This window comes from Orcinus orca, chromosome 16, assembly GCF_937001465.1.
Source record: "Orcinus orca chromosome 16, mOrcOrc1.1, whole genome shotgun sequence".
Lineage (NCBI taxonomy): Eukaryota > Metazoa > Chordata > Mammalia > Artiodactyla > Delphinidae > Orcinus > Orcinus orca.
The window spans coordinates 43,468,722-43,487,023 of NC_064574.1; the positions used below are offsets into that span (position 1 = coordinate 43,468,722).

An 18,302-nucleotide genomic window follows, 5' to 3' on the forward strand; every position below is an offset into this window, starting at 1 on the left:
TGGGGTAAATCTCTTGCAGTCCTGCAGAAACTATTAAGGTTGACCCAATTAACGAGTCCATTGTTCTGCAAGGCACCTCTTTTCAGAGTACAGGCTTCAGAATTCCCTCTCTTGGCTATTTCCCTGGAACAAACATTCAGCAAAAGGCAAGAAAAGGCAATTTAAGGCAAGGCTTTGATTACCTGCTGAAAGCACCGTGAGCTCATCTCTCCCCACCCCTGGGCAGCATATTACTCATGTCATAGCGTTCCTTTTTGTTAAAAGTCATACCTCTTGTTCAAGGGGCTGGTGGCTGGGTGAGCTGCTTTTTTTTTTTTTTAAGTAAATCTCTCTCTCTCTCTTTTTTAAAAAATATTAATTTTATTTATTTATTTTCCTTATTTCTTTTTTTTTTTTTTTTTTTTTTTGGCTGCGTTGGGTCTTAGTTGCAGCACACAGGATCTTTTTGTGGCGTGCGGGATCTTTTTCGTTAGGGCGCGTGGCCTGCTCAGGTTTCTCTCTAGCTGTGGCGCGGGCTCCAGGGCGCATGGGCTCTATAGTTTGTGGTACATGGGCTCTCTAGTTGAGGCGCGCGAGCTCAGTAGTTGTGGTACATGGGCTTAGTTGCCCCCCACCCCGGCATGTGGGATCTTAGTTCTCCAACTAGCGATCGAACCCGCGTCCCCTGCGTTGGAAGGCGGATTCTTTACCACTGGACTGCCAGGAGAGTCCCAGGCAAGCTGCTTTTGCTCTCTGCAAACCTGCAAGAGGTAAATCAGAATCCCCATCAGATATTAAGATTAGAGATCCATCTTTTCCATTCCTGGCAGTGAATTCATAAGACCCTTTCCTAACCAGGCCTAACAAGGGTTTCTTCCAACTTGCTGTGTGAAATGGCAAAGTGAAACGGAGTCACTGAGGGGATTGCCAGGATGGTCAGGCCTCCAGTCAACTTCTACCGCAAGCATCCATATTTTAGCGTCCCCACCCCCTTCCCTGCCCCAGTGGCTTTTGTGAAGACACAGTTTGTGTGAAAAATACTTGAGTCACAGTTGACTTAGTTCGTCGTTCACAGTGTGGTTACATTCAGCAGCTGGTTTTGTGCAGTCAAGTTTTCGAAAAGCCTAGACTATTTCATAGGCTTAGAAAAAGGCAAATTGAAGGTGTCAGTGCCTTGGGTGTCACGCGCTCCTGACCCTTGATAAGTGTGGGCATTTATTGCTTCTCGTGTTTATTGGCTGTGCCCTCATGGATCCAGTTCAATACAGGGAAATAGGAAGCTAGTTCATGTAGTATTTAAACAAATCTCTGGAGGGAGTGGGTATTTCAGCTCTGAATGGAAAGAAGACGTAGGAGCCAGCACTAGGAAGAAAAAAGTCTCATTTCTTCAACAAGCAGACTTATCTATCTGAAATGCTGAAAAAGAAAAAGAAAGGAAAATCACACAAACTAATACTATTCCATGTTCTACCCTTGAAATACAATTTTCGTGACTTAAAGGCCTTTCCATGCTACTACGTCTTCTCAGCTGTATCACCTACAAATACAGTGGTGTAGCGGTAATTTAATCAGGAAAATGATCTATTGATCCACACGCTTTATATAACCTACACTCTAACCCATTATGAATAAAGACAGGGAAGGCTCCCCAACCCATGATTTAAACATTTTTCTAAATGGAAATGACTATTCTGTCACATGTGAGCAATTGTTTTAATCATTTTTCTCAAGAGTATGCTACGCTAAAGCCAGTGTATTTTGGAGGTAAAAAATGAGCTTGTGTTGTTAACATCTCCCCCTCCTCCCCCCGCCCCGCCCCCATCTCTTTTTACCCTCTCTCTCCCTTTTTCCTATTTGCTGCAGCGTGTGAATTTATTCTGGCCAAATGAGTCAGTCGAGATGGGAATGTTACTTTGTTTGAGCCATCCTATGTCAAGCTGGGAAGAAAAAAAAAAATTGCATGCCAGCTTTTCAATTTCTACAAACCCAAGACAGAAAGCCTGAGTCAGGGTCCCTGGACCCACTGTCACTCAGCCCTTGTCAATGCTCTCCTGCTGTTTCTCCTCTCTTCTGCCCCTCCTGACTCCAAAATGACTGAAGGGTCGTTTAATCTGCTCCTGGATCTTTCCCTGAGCCTTAGGTTACTAGTATCAGTGCCAGCATAAATGGATCAGCAGACAAAACCTTGAATCTTGACTCCCAAGGACCACAAGAGACACATTGGTTCCCAGAACCAGCCTCAGCCGGGCTCAGAGGGACAGCAGACAGAGAACAGGTCAGCTGGATAGACTCGCGATGCTGGTCCTCCTTCAGGAAAAGGCAGGGGCGCGCTGGGGCCACTCTGGGTAAATCCCACTGTTACCTGAAGCAGACAGATAGATGATCACGGGGGAAAGGAACCAACTTTTTTTGCGCATCAACTGTAAACCAGTGTCTTAGATGAGGTTCCCCAGAAGCAGACCCTGAGATGAGGTTTCATGTACAGTGATTTATGGAAGAATGACTTCCAAGGGGAAGCAGGTGAGGGAGACAGGGGCAGCAGGAAGGCGGCAGGGGGAGACAGGGGGGACGGTTTGGCGGGGTGCAGTTCAACAAGGAGCAAACCAGGCAAGGCCTTGAAGCCATTGCTCCAGCCTCCACCCACCCAGGGCTCAGGTGCAGGAAGTGACATTTCGGGGGCCATCCAGACCGAGTCAAGGTGGCTGAGCGTTCTTCTGGCCCATTGGTCATTGTTTAAGGGTTGCAGTGGTGGGACATCATCTCCAGGCAGTTCTGGTTCTCTCTACCTTAGGGCAAAGCAGACTGGAGGAGGCCATAGGTGCTGAGATGCATGAACAACACTACAGTGGCGTTCAGGGGTGTTTCGGGGGTGCACCAACTTTATCTTCTGTAGCCCCAGCTCTGCACAAGGTCCTCCATTTCACTTCATCCTCACAGCATCCTATCCCTACTTTATCCTTTGTGACCAAGAGGAGGCTAATCTCGTCTCTGATTTCCTCCTCAACCTGCTTCCATGGACCCTGAAACTTTCTGGTGTGCGTCAGTGAGAAACTTTGGTGGGACCAGGGTGACATCTACTGGTGAACTTGGGATCTGGCCTACAGAGAGAAGTTTCTAAACTTGAGCCTGCAAGTCAGGGCGTGAGCGTCCTTCACAGCATTCAGAATCAACAGTATGGGGCGCCTCCTGAGACGGACTCTACTACACACTCCACCCCTCCCCTCCATCACACACACTCTAAAAATCTGCTTGTCCCATGGCATAGATCGGGGTATTAATACACCATTACTGCTGACCTTGTAATAAATTCAACTGATTTTAAAATTCACACATTAGGGCATCACTGACTTTTCACTTTCAGACTCATTTTTCATGTTTTCCTTGCATATGGAGCCCTGCAGAGTTTATAGATTGTTTTAGTTGATTTAATTCATTTATATAGGAAAGCAGCAATAGCACCTTGAGCTCAGAGTAGAAGCTTCTCTAGAAAACAGTTAATACAACCCACAGCCCCCTCCAGGGGCTGAAGGCATAAGACTCAGCATCCCAGATCACTTTTTTGTAAAATGTAGGGACAGGGAGCTATAGCCAGACAACCTAGCTTCAAGATCACAGGCCGTCCTCGGCACCACACTGGAATACGTTTAAAGGAAAGAAAGTCTGGATTCCTACTTGATCTGTTAGGGTGGCTCTCTACTGAGGGTACTTTGACCCCATCCCCCAATCTTGGAGACATTTGGCAATGTCTGGAGACATTTTTCTTTTTATTGAAGTATAGTTGATTTACAATGCTGTGTTAGTTTCAGGTGTACAGCAAAGTGATTCAGTTACATATATATTCTTTTTCAGATTCTTTTCCATTATAGGTCATTACAAGATATTGAATAGCGTTCCCTGTGCTATACAGTAAGACCTTGTTTTGTTTTTGTTTTTGTTTTTGTTTTGTTTTTTTGCGGTACACGGGCCTCTCACTGCTGTGGCCTCTCCCGTTGCGGAGCCCAGGCTCCGGACGCACAGGCTCAGCGGCCATGGCTCACAGGCCCAGCCGCTCCGCAGCATGTGGGATCTCCCCGAACCGGGGCACGAACCTGTGTCCCCTGCATCAGCAGGCGGACTCTCAACCACTGCGCCACCAGGGAAGCCCTAGACCTTGTTTTTTTTATCTATTTTCTATATATTAGTTTGTATCTGCTAATCCCAAACTCCTAATTTATCCTTCCCCCACCCCCTTCTCCCTTTGGTAACCATGTTTGTTTTCTATGTGAGTCTGTTTCTGTTTTGTAAATAAGTTCATTTGTATCTGGAGACATTTTTGATTGTCACAACTGGAGCAGGGCACTACTGGCCTCTAGTCGGCAGAAGCCAGTGATGCTTCTAAACATCCTATAAAGTACAAGAAAGCCCCCAACCAAGAATTATCCAGAACCAAGTGGCAATAGCATCCAGGTTAAGAAAGTCTGCTGTAAGGGGTGATACTCATCGATAAATGAAGTTTGAAAGAATAACAAATCCTAGGAAGGCCTAAGCAATTACCTTTGGTTGTGCTTGTTTTCCGAGTCCACTCTAGGTTGTATTTGTTTTGTAAGGAACCATTAGGTAGAGCTGGACACCTGAAAAATGGGTCTGTGTGAACTTATCCTGACACGCATACCCAACACCTTATGACACAGCACAGAGAACATCTGTTTTGCAATCAGCCTGTTACAAATGACCATTGACAAATCCCTTTCTCCATGATCTTAAACACAGTCTTTTTGCTTCATGCTCTAGCTCTGCATGCCCCTGCTTCCCATGTAACATTTCACCAAATGCCCTTCATCAGCTCTGGCAGGGCTCAGGGCTGGTGAAGGGCTGACACATGATGGGGGCTGCAAGCTATTTGCATTTCTTCCAGCATTTATTTTCAGTCCTAGAGGACTTGGAGATGGCTTAATTGCTTTTCAAACAGCTATCATGTCCTCCTAGCTTTACAGCTTCTTCCAGAAGATGATTATAATGCCCTATTATTTCTCAAGCAAAAATAGCACTCTCTTACCCTTCAGTAATGCATGCATTGTCAATTTCAATAGCACCAGCTCCCTTTACCTAACGGGAATCTCTCTTCCCCTTTACTTCTCCTTTGCTATTGTCATCCTGTTTGACCTTTCTTGGGAGAGCTTCCTAGGCACACAGGTATATTTATAGAGTCTTTGTACATTTGTGGCTACAATTAAAATTTAAACACAGCACATTTAGCCTAAGGTTGACATTTCTCATTCCATAGAGGAAGAATTTACTTAAACATTGGTAGCTAAACGTGTGATGGACTTTTCAGTGTGCACTTCAATTCTGAGAAGGGGAGAAAGATATCACACAGCTCTCATCTGTTAGAATTGTGGGTTTGTTTAAAAAAGATACGTAATTGGAGACCTACAGCCGAATTTGAAATTGGTTACTTTATCTCACAGAGGAAGCATAAATGAATGTAGACTTTTGAATGAAATCCAAACTTAACCTCTGCTTGTCATGGCTCACGAGCTTGAACGGGGCTGCTGTGATTTTTTTTTTTTTGAAGCTGCTATTGAATTTAAGTTTAAAAGAAGGAAAACTTTCCTGCTCTTCTCTGTAAAATCTCCTGCCTTCACGTAACAGAATACTATAATTTTCAAAATGGACAATCTGAAAAACAGGAAAGCAAAAGATGGCTAACATACACACCACAGGCTGGAATTCGGATTTGGGTCCTGCAAATCCTACACTCCACGCCTTCTCCCCTCCTGAGACTCCTGACAAGGGAGGGGCAGCCACAAGTGAAAGAACCAGGTGAGTTGCAAAATATCAGCTTAATTAACCACTGGACAAGCACCCAAAGGTGCCCCCATCTCTAGTGCAGGGCTTCTGAGGCACAGGCTGGACTGGAGAGCGTGGCTCTGATGGGAAGTGAGGTTTCTGCATTCCTGCTTCCTTGCGTCTCGGTCACCTGGGTCTGTGGCACAGGATTCCACTGACCGTGTGGACAAGTGGTGGATCCCACTCAACTACAAATGGAGAAGTCACGCAATAGAGAGAGGAAGCAGAGCAGATGCTCCTGACACCTGGCCCATGACAACTGCATCTCTTTGCCTGATGGCCTTTCTGGCTCTACACTTTCAGGGCTGTCTGGAAGTACCAGAGGATTGACACCCCATAAAAGGATACCTTAACAAGTGATGGATGGGGGTTGGTGTGTCATTTATCAGCACTCCACCCTTGGAGGGGATAACTCCTAGATGTATAGTCTACGCTAGATGTCCCAAGTGAAACTGAGGTCCAAGTGCCCACAGGGATGACTTCCTTGATAACACACCCTTTGTGACCCTATTCTCCTCCCTGCCTCACTTTCCCACTTCCCTATCTTGAACCCTGGAATCACCATCCCAAAGAAATTACTTCCACTCCTATCCTTGTTTCAGGGTCTGTTTCTTGGGAAACCTAAACCAAGACAAAAAGAATGACTGGTTCCATCTTTAACAGATAGGCCCTCTCCAGAGAAGCTGGAAGCAAAACTGAACGTAGGAAGAAGGCCTGGTATGCAAAGATGCAAGAGGCGAAAAAGAAGGTCGGGCAGAGCTGTATGTCTTCCAAGCCCAGTGGTCCCCACGCACTAGTAGAACTTGGCTTAGTGAGCATCTCAGCTTCTGACCAATAAGATTTGCAATTCCTTCTCCACTCAAGGAAGAGAGGTGGAAGGCAGAATGGTAGAAATGTTGGGATTTTCCCCTCAGGCCCCCATCCCAGCCCACCCCCCAAAATAGAAAAAAGCCCAAACAAAAAAATTCCCCTCCCAACAGCTCAGGTTTGTCCCAGGCTACTCCCACTTCAGAGTGGCAAATATTCCAAGCTGTCTATGGTCAGAATCCCCTGCAAGCTCCTATCCCTGCAGGAGGATGGAATAATATTTGACTTCCAGACACCTATCGCTTTCAGATTCATTGCAGTGGGACTTACTATTCAAACAAGATGGTTCTTCAATTCCTCCCCTTCCTGGTATGAACAGGATTCCGAGCTATGAAAAACTTCTACTGCAGCCTTTTGCGTGTGTCTTATTAAAAGGTAAGATTACGGGCTTCCCTGGTGGCACAGTGGTTGAGAGTCCCCAGGCAGTCCCCCCCTGCCGATGCAGGGGACACAGGTTCGTGCCCCGGTCCGGGAAGATCCCACATGCTGCAGAGCGGCTGGGCCCGTGAACCATGGCCCCTGAGCCTGCGCGTCCGGAGCCTGTGCTCCGCAATGGGAGAGGACACAGCAGTGAGAGGCCCGCGTACCGCAAAAAAATAATAACAATAATAATAAAATAAAAGGTAAGATTATGCTTGAAGCAAAGTTTAGGCAAACATTGGCTTAACACCTTAGTACTCAACAGGCAGGGAATATTTTCTCCAGTCAGGAAGCTGAATAAAATGGCTGCTAGGTTAAGAAAGGTCTTTACTTAAAGGTCAAATCAAAATATAATGGGAAAGATAAAAACAGTTTGAAATAGGATTATTTTTAAGAAAAATAGGGGGGAAGCTTGTTCTAGGTGGAGATTTATTTCTTCTTTTAAAGTTTCAAAACTTCATGCATCAGTTTTAGAAATACAATTATTCTCAAAGACAAATGTGTAATTGCTCCCTGTGCAGTTAAGTTGGTCCTCAGCGCCACCTCAAATTTAAACAGGAGAAAAGCTCCCAACCAACCCCTTTCCTAGCACGACCCAACTAAGTGCCCTGCTTCTTCACGGCACCTGCTCCCGTGTTCCAGATTGCCAGACCTGGATCCCATTTCCCCAGGGGACAGGTGGACTGGGGACTAGAGCAGCCATTCTTGAACCTGTTACGGTCCAGAAACTTGACGTTTCACAGGTACAACTAGCACAGGTGCTTTTCTGCCAGAGGAAGGAATGGCAGAGGCTGGCAGGTTGCTGGGGAGGACACCCAGGTTAGGGAAGCTCCTCAGTTTTCCTAGTCTCAAGTGTAATAGGTCACCAATGCTTGGAGCAGACTCTAGGCAATGCACATTTGTCCCATGACCAAATGAATGAAGAGGCGGGGATGCTCTTTGGTGCTTTCCTAAGCCTTGGGCCACACTCTCCCATAAGAAGTTCCAGTACCTTTTCTCATCTTCACCTGATTTAATCAAAGCCACTCAGAAATTTGTTGGACTTGTTACCTGGTATAAAAATGACATTCTGATATACCTGGATTTAACAAATGGTTGTGCCTCTCAGAGATTTATGGTAGGTAATTAACTTTTCCTAGATTCACTGGTACTAGTTAAATTTTTGAAACAATGCTTTATTGGTTGGTAAATAGTCACTGTCCTTAAGCTCTTCAAATGTCCTTTCACTGCCACTCCCGCCTCACAACTCCTCCCCTGGGATCACCAAGACCTCTAACAGTTCCAAGTTTCATGCCCAGAACCGCATCTGTCCTCAGGTCTCTGCTCCATTCTGATAGGCTAGTGTCCACACAGCCTCAGTTGTACTAATTTAGTGGGACTCCCCTCTCTGCACTTCCCTTCTCTCTGGATCTGGCTCTGCAAGTCCTCATTGCCTCGGTAGCTCTCTGATGACTCAAACATGTTTCATATGTTTTCTCCAGCTTTTTGGGTTGTTCTTGGTGAGTGTTGGTGGGCAATAAGCTAGTCTATCACTACTAGAAGCAAGAGCCGTCTGTGGACTTTTTATGTGAAACAGATGAATCACTATTCGATAAGCTACTGAGAGTTTGGTTACTTGCAGCCCAATGAGTTCCTAACTGATAAGCTTGTTATTGCTAGGACCCTGCCATGTGTGTGATCCAAGCTCATTTGATCTTTGTGACATCTTTGGCATGTGGGCTAAAGGAAGGAGACTCAGCAGGCTGCCTGATTGGAGGAGAGAACCATCAAAAGCAGAATCTTGGAATAAGTAAGTACTTCAGGGTAATCAGAGGAAGATAATTTGGATTTCTTCATTCTGGAAAAAAAAAAAAGAGAGAGAGAGAGAAGAGATCCATAAAGTGTACTAATGGGATGAAAGGGTTATTAAAGAGAAAACTTTGGAAACTGCTGAGTGGTAATATTTCTAATGCAAATTAATGATGTGCTGGGAACCCAAGAGGAAGGCATTTCGTCTTAGCTTTGCCATTAAGCACAAAGCCAGAACTATCGGCACATGATTTATAACCCTAAGAGTTCTGCAGATTTCATTAACAAGTACTAAATAAAGCCTGACACCTTCCAAGGTGTCACACAGCCTGGGATATGGAGAGATAAGGGGCTTTTTCCAAGGTCAGGCTCCAGGCAGAAGGGAGCCCATGGATATGAGTAGGTTAAAGGAGAAACATAACACACACACACACACACACACACACACACACACACACACCACGATATGGGTAGTTGGTAGGAATCTAAATCTCATGCCCTCAGTGAAGGACGGTATTTTCTAAAGATGGTCCCATCATCATGTCCCACCCTCCCCCATACTCTTCTTTCAATGGGCATAGACTCTCCTCCATCAAGAGGAGGGTCTCTGTTCCTCCTTCACTTTGCATCCAGGTGGTGGTAGTGATGCTATGTGACTTCCAAGGTCATAAAGGACTGCATTGCTTTTGCTGGCCCTTTTGGGATCCTTGACCTGGGAATCCTGTCACCAGCCACATGGAAAGGCCACTGTAGATGTTCTGGCCACAAGCCCAGCTGACAGTCAGCCTTGACCACCAATCATCAATATTAGCAGCAGCAGCAACCACCATGTTGATGAGTGAGGCTTCAAAGATTCCAACCCCCAAACTTTGAGCTGCTCCAGGGGAGCAATGTGGAGAAGAGATGTGCTGTCCCCGCCAAGAACTTCCCAAACTGCAGGCTTATGGGCAATAAAATGTTGTTTTGAACCATTAAGTTTAAGAGTGGTTTGTTATACAGCAAAAACGAGCCCTCCTTCCCTGCCTCTGAGTGTAATGCTTCCAAGAGTCGCTCAGCTCTCATTCATGACAGAAAATGTACCCGAAGAGACAGGGTCTACCAACTGCATGAGCTGATCCAAGTGGATGCATGAAGGCAAAGTTCTGGGTCTTAACAAAGCCTCAACCTAGCCCAAGATCTTTCCTTATGGGGATGATTGGCAGAAATGCTGGCCCCAGCCTTTTAGGGGTCCTGGGTTCAGTTTCCCTGTTGGTGGCTTTACTTTTGTATTTGTATATGAAGTGATATTTCACTGTAGTTTTTATATGCATTTCCCTTATAACTAACAGTATTTAGCATCTTTTTATGTGCTTATTGGCCGTTTGTATTCCTTTTTTTTTTTTTTGCGGTACGCGGGCCTCTCATTGTTGTGGCCTCTCCCGTTGCGGAGCACAGGCTCCAGACGCGCAGGCTCAGTGGCCATGGCTCACGGGCCCAGCTGCTCCGCGGCACGTGGGATCTTCCAGGACCGGGGCACGAACCCGTGTCCCCTGCATCGGCAGGCGGACTCTCAACCACTGCGCCACCAGCGAAGCCCGGCCGTTTGTATATCTTTTTTTGAGAAATGACTGTTCAAGTGCTGTATTTGGTTTCTCATTGAATTGTTTATCTTTTTGGGGGGGTTCTTTCTATATTCTCTGGTTTCTGGACTCTTATCAGATATATGATTTGCAAATATTTTCTCCCATTACGCGGGTTGTCTTTAAAATGTAGGAGTGCCTTTTGATGCACAAAAGTTTTCAATTTTGATGAGTCAAATTTATCTCTTTTCTTTGTTACTGCTTGTGCTTTGGTGTCGTACTTGAGAAACCATGGTCATAACCAAGGTCATGAAGATTTATACCCATTTTTAAAAAATTTATTATTTATTTTTGGTTGCGTTGGGTCTTCGTTGCTGTGCGCAGCTTTTTCTAGCTGTGGCAAGAGGGGGCTACTCTTCGTTGCGGTGTGCAGGCTTCTCATTGTGGTGGCTTCTCTTGTTGCAGAGCACGGGCTCTAGGAGCGCGGGCTTCAGTAGTTGTGACTCGCAGGCTCTAGAGCGCAGGCTCAGTAGCTGTGGCGCACGGGCATAGTTGCTCCGCGGCATGTGGGATCTTCCCGGACCAGGGCTCGAACCCGTGTCCCCTGCATTGGCAGACGGATTCTCAACCACTGCGCCACCAGGGAAGCCCTATACCCAGTTTTCTGTGATGAGAAAACAGACTTTTTGAGGCGTTTTACAGTATGACAATCCTGCTCACACCCAGAGTCTGGACATTTAGATAAAAATCTGAGTTTAGGATACCCCCCCCAATTTCCCACTTTGTTTTTCCCAGGAAAATTACTAAAAATGACCACTTAGAGTTGAACCCGAGAAAAGTCTGCCCCAACCAACAGATGCTTACCCTGCTCTCTATCTCCGGCTCACTTGTAACCTGAAGTGGAGGACTGCCCTTCCCCCAGCTCATTGTGTCCCCCCCTCCCCCATTTCTGGGATTTGTAAGTAATAAATCTTGTAACTTCCTTTATGTGAGTGTATTGAAACTGTGCCTTCAATGAAAATGACCCTGGGGTTTCATTTCCCCAAAGTGGGAGCCTGGATGCTGAGGGAGCTACTTGCCAACCCCCATGGGTGGCTTGTGCCTCCTCATGCAGCAGGTCATGATCTGTGTATTCTTTCCTTTTTTTTTTTTTTTTTTTTTTGTGGTACGCGGGCCTCTAACTGCCGTGGCCTCTCCCGCCGCGGAGCACAAGCTCGGGACGCGCAGGCTCAGCGGCCATGGCTCATGGGCCCAGCCGCTCCGTGACATGCGGGATCCTCCCGGACCGGGGCACGAACCCGTGTGCCCTGCATCGGCAGGCGGACTCCCAACCACTGTGCCACCAGGGAAGCCCTCTTTTCTTTTTCTTTTTTAAGTCTTTATTGAATTTGTTACAATATCGCTTCTGTTTTGTTTTGGTTTTTTCCACCGGGAAGCATGTGGAATCTTAGCACCCCGACCAGGGATCGAACCCTCACCCCCTGCCCTGGAAGGCAAGTCTTAACCCCTGGACTGCCAGGGGAGTCCCGATCTGTGTATTCTGAATTTAATACACCAGCTATGGGCTCCCCAACACAATTTCCTTCCACAAGTTTTAGTGTGAGGTAGGAGACCAAATTCATTCTTTTGCATGTGGGTATTCAGTTGCCCCGGGAACATTTGTTGAAAATAATATTCCTTCCCCATTGAATAATCTTGGCACCTTTGTTGAAAATCAATTGACCATAGATGTATGAGTTTTATTTCTGAACTCTCTATTTTATTCCATTGACCTGTATGTCTACTTTTATGCCAGTAACACAGTTTTGATTAGTGTCTTTACAGTGAATTTTTAAATCAGGAAGTGTGAATCCTCCAATTTTGTTCTTCTTTTTTCAAGATTATTTTAGCTATTTGGGTTGCCTTACAATTTCACATAAAATTTAGGATTAGCTTGTCTATTTTTGCAAAAAAAGGCAGTTGGAATTTTGATAGGAATTAAATTGAACCTATAGATCAGTTTTGGGAGAATTGCCATCTTAAGAATATTAAATTTTCCAATTCGTGACCATGAGTTTTTCCCATTTATGTAGTTTTTCTTTAATTTCTTCAGACAATATTTTGTAATTTCAGTGTAAAGGTCTTGCAATTCCTTGGTTAAATTTATTCCTAAGTATCTTGTTCTTTTTGATGTTACTATAAATGGAATTATTCTCATAATTTTATTTTGGTTTGCTCATTGCAAGTAAATAAAAATACAGTTGATTTTGTATATTGATCTTGTATCCTGCAACCTTGCCAAACTCATTTATTAGCTCAAATAGTTTTTTCATGAATTTTTAAAAGGTGTTTTCTATGGGAAGGAAATCCAAAAAAGAGGGGATATATGTATAGGTATAGCTGATTCACTTTGCTGTACAGTAGAAATTAACACAGCATTGTAAAGTAACTATACTCCAATAAAAATTAATTAATTTTTTTCAGAAAAAGGTGATTTGGGACTTCCCTGGCAGTCCAGTGGTTAAGACTTCGCCTTCGAATGCAGGGTGTGCGGGTTTGATCCCTGGTCGGGGAGCTAAGATCCCACATGATTCGCGGCCAAAAAAATAAAACATAAAGCAGAAGCAACATTGTAACAAATTCAATAAAGACTTTAAAAATGATCCACATCAAAAAAATCTTTAAAACAATTTTTTAAAGCTGTTTTCTATATAAGATTATGTCTTCTGCAAAAAGAGATAGTTTTACTTTTTTCTTTCTTATCTGGATACGCCTTTTATTTGTTTTTCTTGCCTAATTGCCCTGACTAGAACTTCTAGTACAATGTTAAATAGAAGTGGTGAGTAGATATTTTTGTCTTTTTTCTGATCTTAGGGGGAAAGCATTCAGTTTTGTTCACCGTTAAGCATGACGTTAGCCGCAAGTTTTTAATTGATGCCCTTTATTAAGTTAGTGGCTCCAAGGTTTTTTCAACAATACTGACTGAGCACCTACTGTGTGTGCCAGGCACTCTTCTAGGCCCAAAGAAAATTATGGTGGGAGAAAAAAAGAATCTAAGGGGGTGGGAGTTGGGGTGAAATAGGTGAAGAGGATTAAGGGGTACAAACCTCCAGTTATAAAATAAATAAGCCCTAGGGATGTAATATACAGCATAAGGAATATGATCAATAATATCATACTAACTTTATATGGTGACAGAAGACTATTAGACTTATCATGGTGATCATTTCATAATGTATGCAAATGTAGTCACTATGTAGTACTCCTGAAACTAACATAACTATATTTCAATTAAAAAAACAAAAACAAAAAAATGGTGTCCAAGCTGTTCAAGGACAAATTTAATGAAGATAAAATCATGACTCACAAAGAAATATAAAACGAAAATGAGTCTAAGATTTTAACTCATTAGTTAATAAGAAAACGAGTAAGAGGCTACAATTGGTTCAAAAGAGAATTCCAAGAATCATATATATATAGGCAGTAAGGAATAGTTAAAGCGAATTTCCAAATGAATGCAAAATTGATCTACCTATTGGGCAATAACTAATTGCATTCTACAGAACATAATTCATTAGCATGTGTATGGCCAAGAATAATTTGCTTTGTTATCAGTTTTCTATAAATTACAGCATTATGAACTAGTTCAAAGTCAGTGAAAGGCAGAGAAAATTCAGAGGCAATCTCTGGAAGGACACTCTAGAAACCCCCACCCCCCATTTCAAAGTCTTTCCCAATTTTCTCAAGTAATATTCAATAAATAGTTGTTCAATGAATGGATGGTGAACTAGAAACAAAGGAAAAACATATTTCAAGAAGAATAGTGTGATCAACTGTGGCAAATGCTGCTGTGAGCATGATGAGACTTGAGAATTGACCACTGGCTTTGGTAACTTGGAGGTTTTAGTAGGATTCTGGGGGTCAAAGTCCAATTAGAGTGGGTTCAAGGACAAACAGAAGCTGAGGAAGTGGAGAGAATTAGGCCACTCTTTGGGAGTAGTTTTACTATAAAAGGGAGCAGAGAAATAGGGAAAAGTGAGGTCAAGAGAAGAAGTTTGTTTGAGCTTTTTTGTTGTCGTTATTGGGTTTTTTTGTTTTTGGTTTTTTTTTTGGGTTTTTTTTTTTTGGCCACACCAAGCATCACGTGGGATCTTAGTTCCCCACCAGGGATCGAACCCGCACCCCCTGCATTGGAAGCACGGAGTGTTAACCCCTGGGCCACCAGGGAAGTCCAGAAGATGTTTTAAAGGATGAAATATAACGCAGCATTGGCATGCTAAAGGTAACTCAGCAAAGAAGGAACAAAAGAGGGCATAATTGGAAGAGGGAAGTTCAAGAGTATTTATTCATTGCAAGGGGGAAGGAGACCAGTATGCAAGTTGAGAATTGCCTGAGATTGAAGAATAGACAGTTCATCTGTTAAATATCAGAATGGTAACTGGAAGGGTTTTTTTCCTTGTCTCTGAAATAAAACAGGAAATTCCTTGGCTGTCTAGTGGTTGGGACTCCACAATTTTGCTGCCGAGGGCCTCGGTTTGATCCCTGGTCAGGGAACTAAGACCCCTTAAGCTGCTCGGGGCCGCCAAAATAAAAAATGAAATAAAACAAATGCAAACCCTAAGTCTGAAGACCATTTAACAAGAGCCACCAGACACGCCTCAAAGGAACATAAGAGGTGGCTAAACCAGCTTGATGTGATAGTGGTCACCCCACCCCTACCAGGCGACTGTGCTATCAATCTGGTAGCTACCAGCCCCATGCAGCTACTTAAATGTAAATTAACTAAAATTAAATACAATTTTAAAATTTCAGCTCCTCGGTTGCACTAACTATATTGTGTGTACTCGATAGCCACATGGAGTTAGTGCTCTTGCATTGGACAGCACAGACGTAGAATTATTTCCAGCATCGTGTAAAGTTCTATTGGACAGCATGGGTCTACAAGAATTGGTGGAGGAAAAATAGCTAGAGCAGGGGGTTCTCAGCCTACATGGAGAATGCTGTTACGTTCCCCCACTCTGTTGCCTCATTGATTTTTTTCCCCCATTATTTGTTTGGACGTGCTTCAAATCTGCTGCTCTTCCCTGGGCCGATCTGAGCAGGAAAAAGGAACTGGAGAGAGATGTCGGGTGATGAGAGGACAAGGAGGAAGCAGCCAGACAGTGATGGAGAGACTTTCTCTTCCAACTGTTGCAGGAAGGGGGACCCCTTCCAGGGCCCGAGAGTGGGCTCTTGTCTAACACTCGGAAATGAATTGTCCGAGGAGACACATGTGCTGACAAAGCAAGAGACTTTATTGGGAAGCGGTGCCCAGACGGAGAGCAGGAGGGTAAGGGAACCCAGAACGACTGCTCTGCCACATGGCTCGCAGTCTTGGGTTTTATGGTGATGGGATTGGTTTCCAGGTTGTCTCTGGCCAATCATTCTGACTCAGGGTCCTTCCTGGTGGCTCATGCATGGCTCAGCCAAGATGGATTCCAGCCAGAAGGATTCTGGGAGGTTGGGAGGACATATGGACTGGCGTCTCCTCTCCTTTTGACCTTTCCCGAATTCCCGAATTCTTCCGGTTGATGGTATCTTGTTAGTTCTGCATTCCTTACCAGGACCTCCTGCTTAAGATAACTCATGCAAGTGGTTACTATTGGGCCTGGCCAGGGTGGGTGGTTTCAGTCAATGTTTCCCCTAACGAATAGGGTTACCTGAGCCACACAAATAAGTAAAAACTGGGAACTAACATTCAAGGGCTAATAAAAAAAAAAAAAAAATAGTGATTTTGCTCTGGGTTTAATTTGTAAACTCAGAAAGAAGGTCTTTCCTGAATGCCTCATATAAGCCTTTGAAGGCAGGATAAATTATACTCTGAAGTTCTAGAACATAGAACTCGTTGTGGTCTTTTTTTTTTTTTTTTTTTTTTTTTTGAGGTACGTGGGCCTCTCAGTGTTGTGGCCTCTCCCGTTGCGGAGCACAGGCTCCGGACGCACAGGCTCAGCGGCCATGGCTCATGGGCCTAGCCGCTCCGCGGCATGTGGGATCCTCCTGGACCGGGGCACGAACCCACGTCCCCTGCATCAGCAGGCGGACTCTCAACCACTGCGCCACCAGGGAAGCCCTCGTTGTGGTCTTAAAAAAATGCACAACGTGAGAGTTGTGAGTTAAGTTTTATTTGGGGCAAAATGAGGACTATAGCCTGGGAGACAGTATCTCAGATAGCTCTGAGAAACTGCTCCAAACAGGTCGGGGAAAGGTCAGTATAGATGTGATTTTGGTGAAGGGGGAGTACATGCAATCAAGCACATATTTTTTGCCGAAGGTTTCTGCTAGTCTGTTGAGGGTTACTGCTAGTCACGAGGAGCAGACATCACCATGAAAGATTTTAGTGCTTTTCTACATATGAGGAGACATAAGAATTGGGCTCATAAAATCAGCTCCTTAAAGTATCTAACTATCTGAAGACCTGTTCTGCCAGTTTTTCCCAGAGCACAGAGTACCTCATTTCTGCTCTCCACCCTGAACTCCTTTCAGGGGGTGTTGAAAGTCATCAGCTGCAGCAGCACATGATTTAATCCTTGTAGAAGTAGGTGGCAAGTGCCAATCTGTAGTTGACATAGTAAACTTCAGTTAGTTAGAAATTTTCTCACTGATATAATACATAGTTGGACAAATCAATCTTTTTGTGTCCTTTTGGTGACAGACCTGTTCTTTGGGGAACTAAAAGCAACTGTCTTTCTCTTGCCAATCTCTACAAACCAGAAATGTAACTACAGGCCCGAGGACCTGGGACTGAGCCTCATTAGCTCAGTCAGGCAAGACCTGAAACCAAGAGAAAAAATAATGACAAAGTGGTACTTTTAAAATTCAAACCGCTGGGAATGCTACCTCAGCCGAACTTTACAAATAGCAAAGCCTTGGTCACCTGAGCAAGCAACTTTAATGTATTCCAACTGTTCTTTGTAAACTAGTAAGTTTATATTGTAATACCTGATTCATAATTAAGTTTTTTTTTTTAAGTGAAGCCATGAGATCTCTAGTTTTGTCTGTTTATATGTCTGTGTGCACATTATACATATGAGATATCTCTACCTCTGGAAGGTATTATCAAAGTTGAATTTATAAAGAGCTCTATTTAATTTAAAAGAAAGCGCTTACAAATTAAATATAAAGAAACCAGCCAAAATGACTTTCAGGTTCACGTGAACTGGGAAATATTCAATATTAATTTGATACCTGGTATTAAAGTTTGTTGATCTATTTATTATAGACATGTCTTTAGAGTCATTAAGTATAATACTTTATTGTACCTAGGTTTAACAGATGTTAAATAAGACCTTATATCTTGTTGCAAGGAAAATAACTTGATGAGAACTTTATACGTAAATGAGACAAGAGATTTTGGGTAAACTCTTTAAAACTATATTTTAGAAATGTCTACTTAAGATGATCTTTACAGATATTTGGTAACTTAAAGTTCTAGTGTTGTGCTAATTTAAGTGATGGAGGTTTATTGAATAGCTATATAATTTCAAAAAAAATAAGATACTGACACATCAATTACTAAATAGAGAAACTAAAGGTATTTAGGACTATTAATGAAAATGTTTGGTGCCACCTTGAGATGTCCTCTATAAGAAAATGAATGTATTTAGAAATTACCACTGGTATTTATGTTCACCAATCTACAGAATGCTAATGTAAAAGAAAGTTCATAATTGCTTACTTCTTATTTTTCACTAAAAATTAAGGTTTTGAAGAGTTGAGGATTCTAATTTAAACATATAATTAAAGCTAATAGGAAGCATTTCAGTATACAGTACGAAAGTAGAATGTGTGTTTTCAGTAAAGAAGGTATGATGAATGGAATTACATTTTATTAAGGAAAAATTT

General features: G+C 43.5%; 1 long non-coding RNA gene across 1 annotated transcript; it reads right to left on the reverse strand.

Moving 5' to 3' along the window:
• Window positions 1-363: 363 nt before the first annotated feature.
• Window positions 364-6,753, reverse strand: LOC125961408 (uncharacterized). The gene is made up of 2 exons (XR_007472117.1): window positions 2,164-6,753; window positions 364-1,395 (listed from the first exon to the last, which is right to left on the reverse strand). It is a non-coding gene; the product is annotated as an uncharacterized LOC125961408 (long non-coding RNA).
• Between the last annotated feature and the right edge of the window lie 11,549 nt (window positions 6,754-18,302).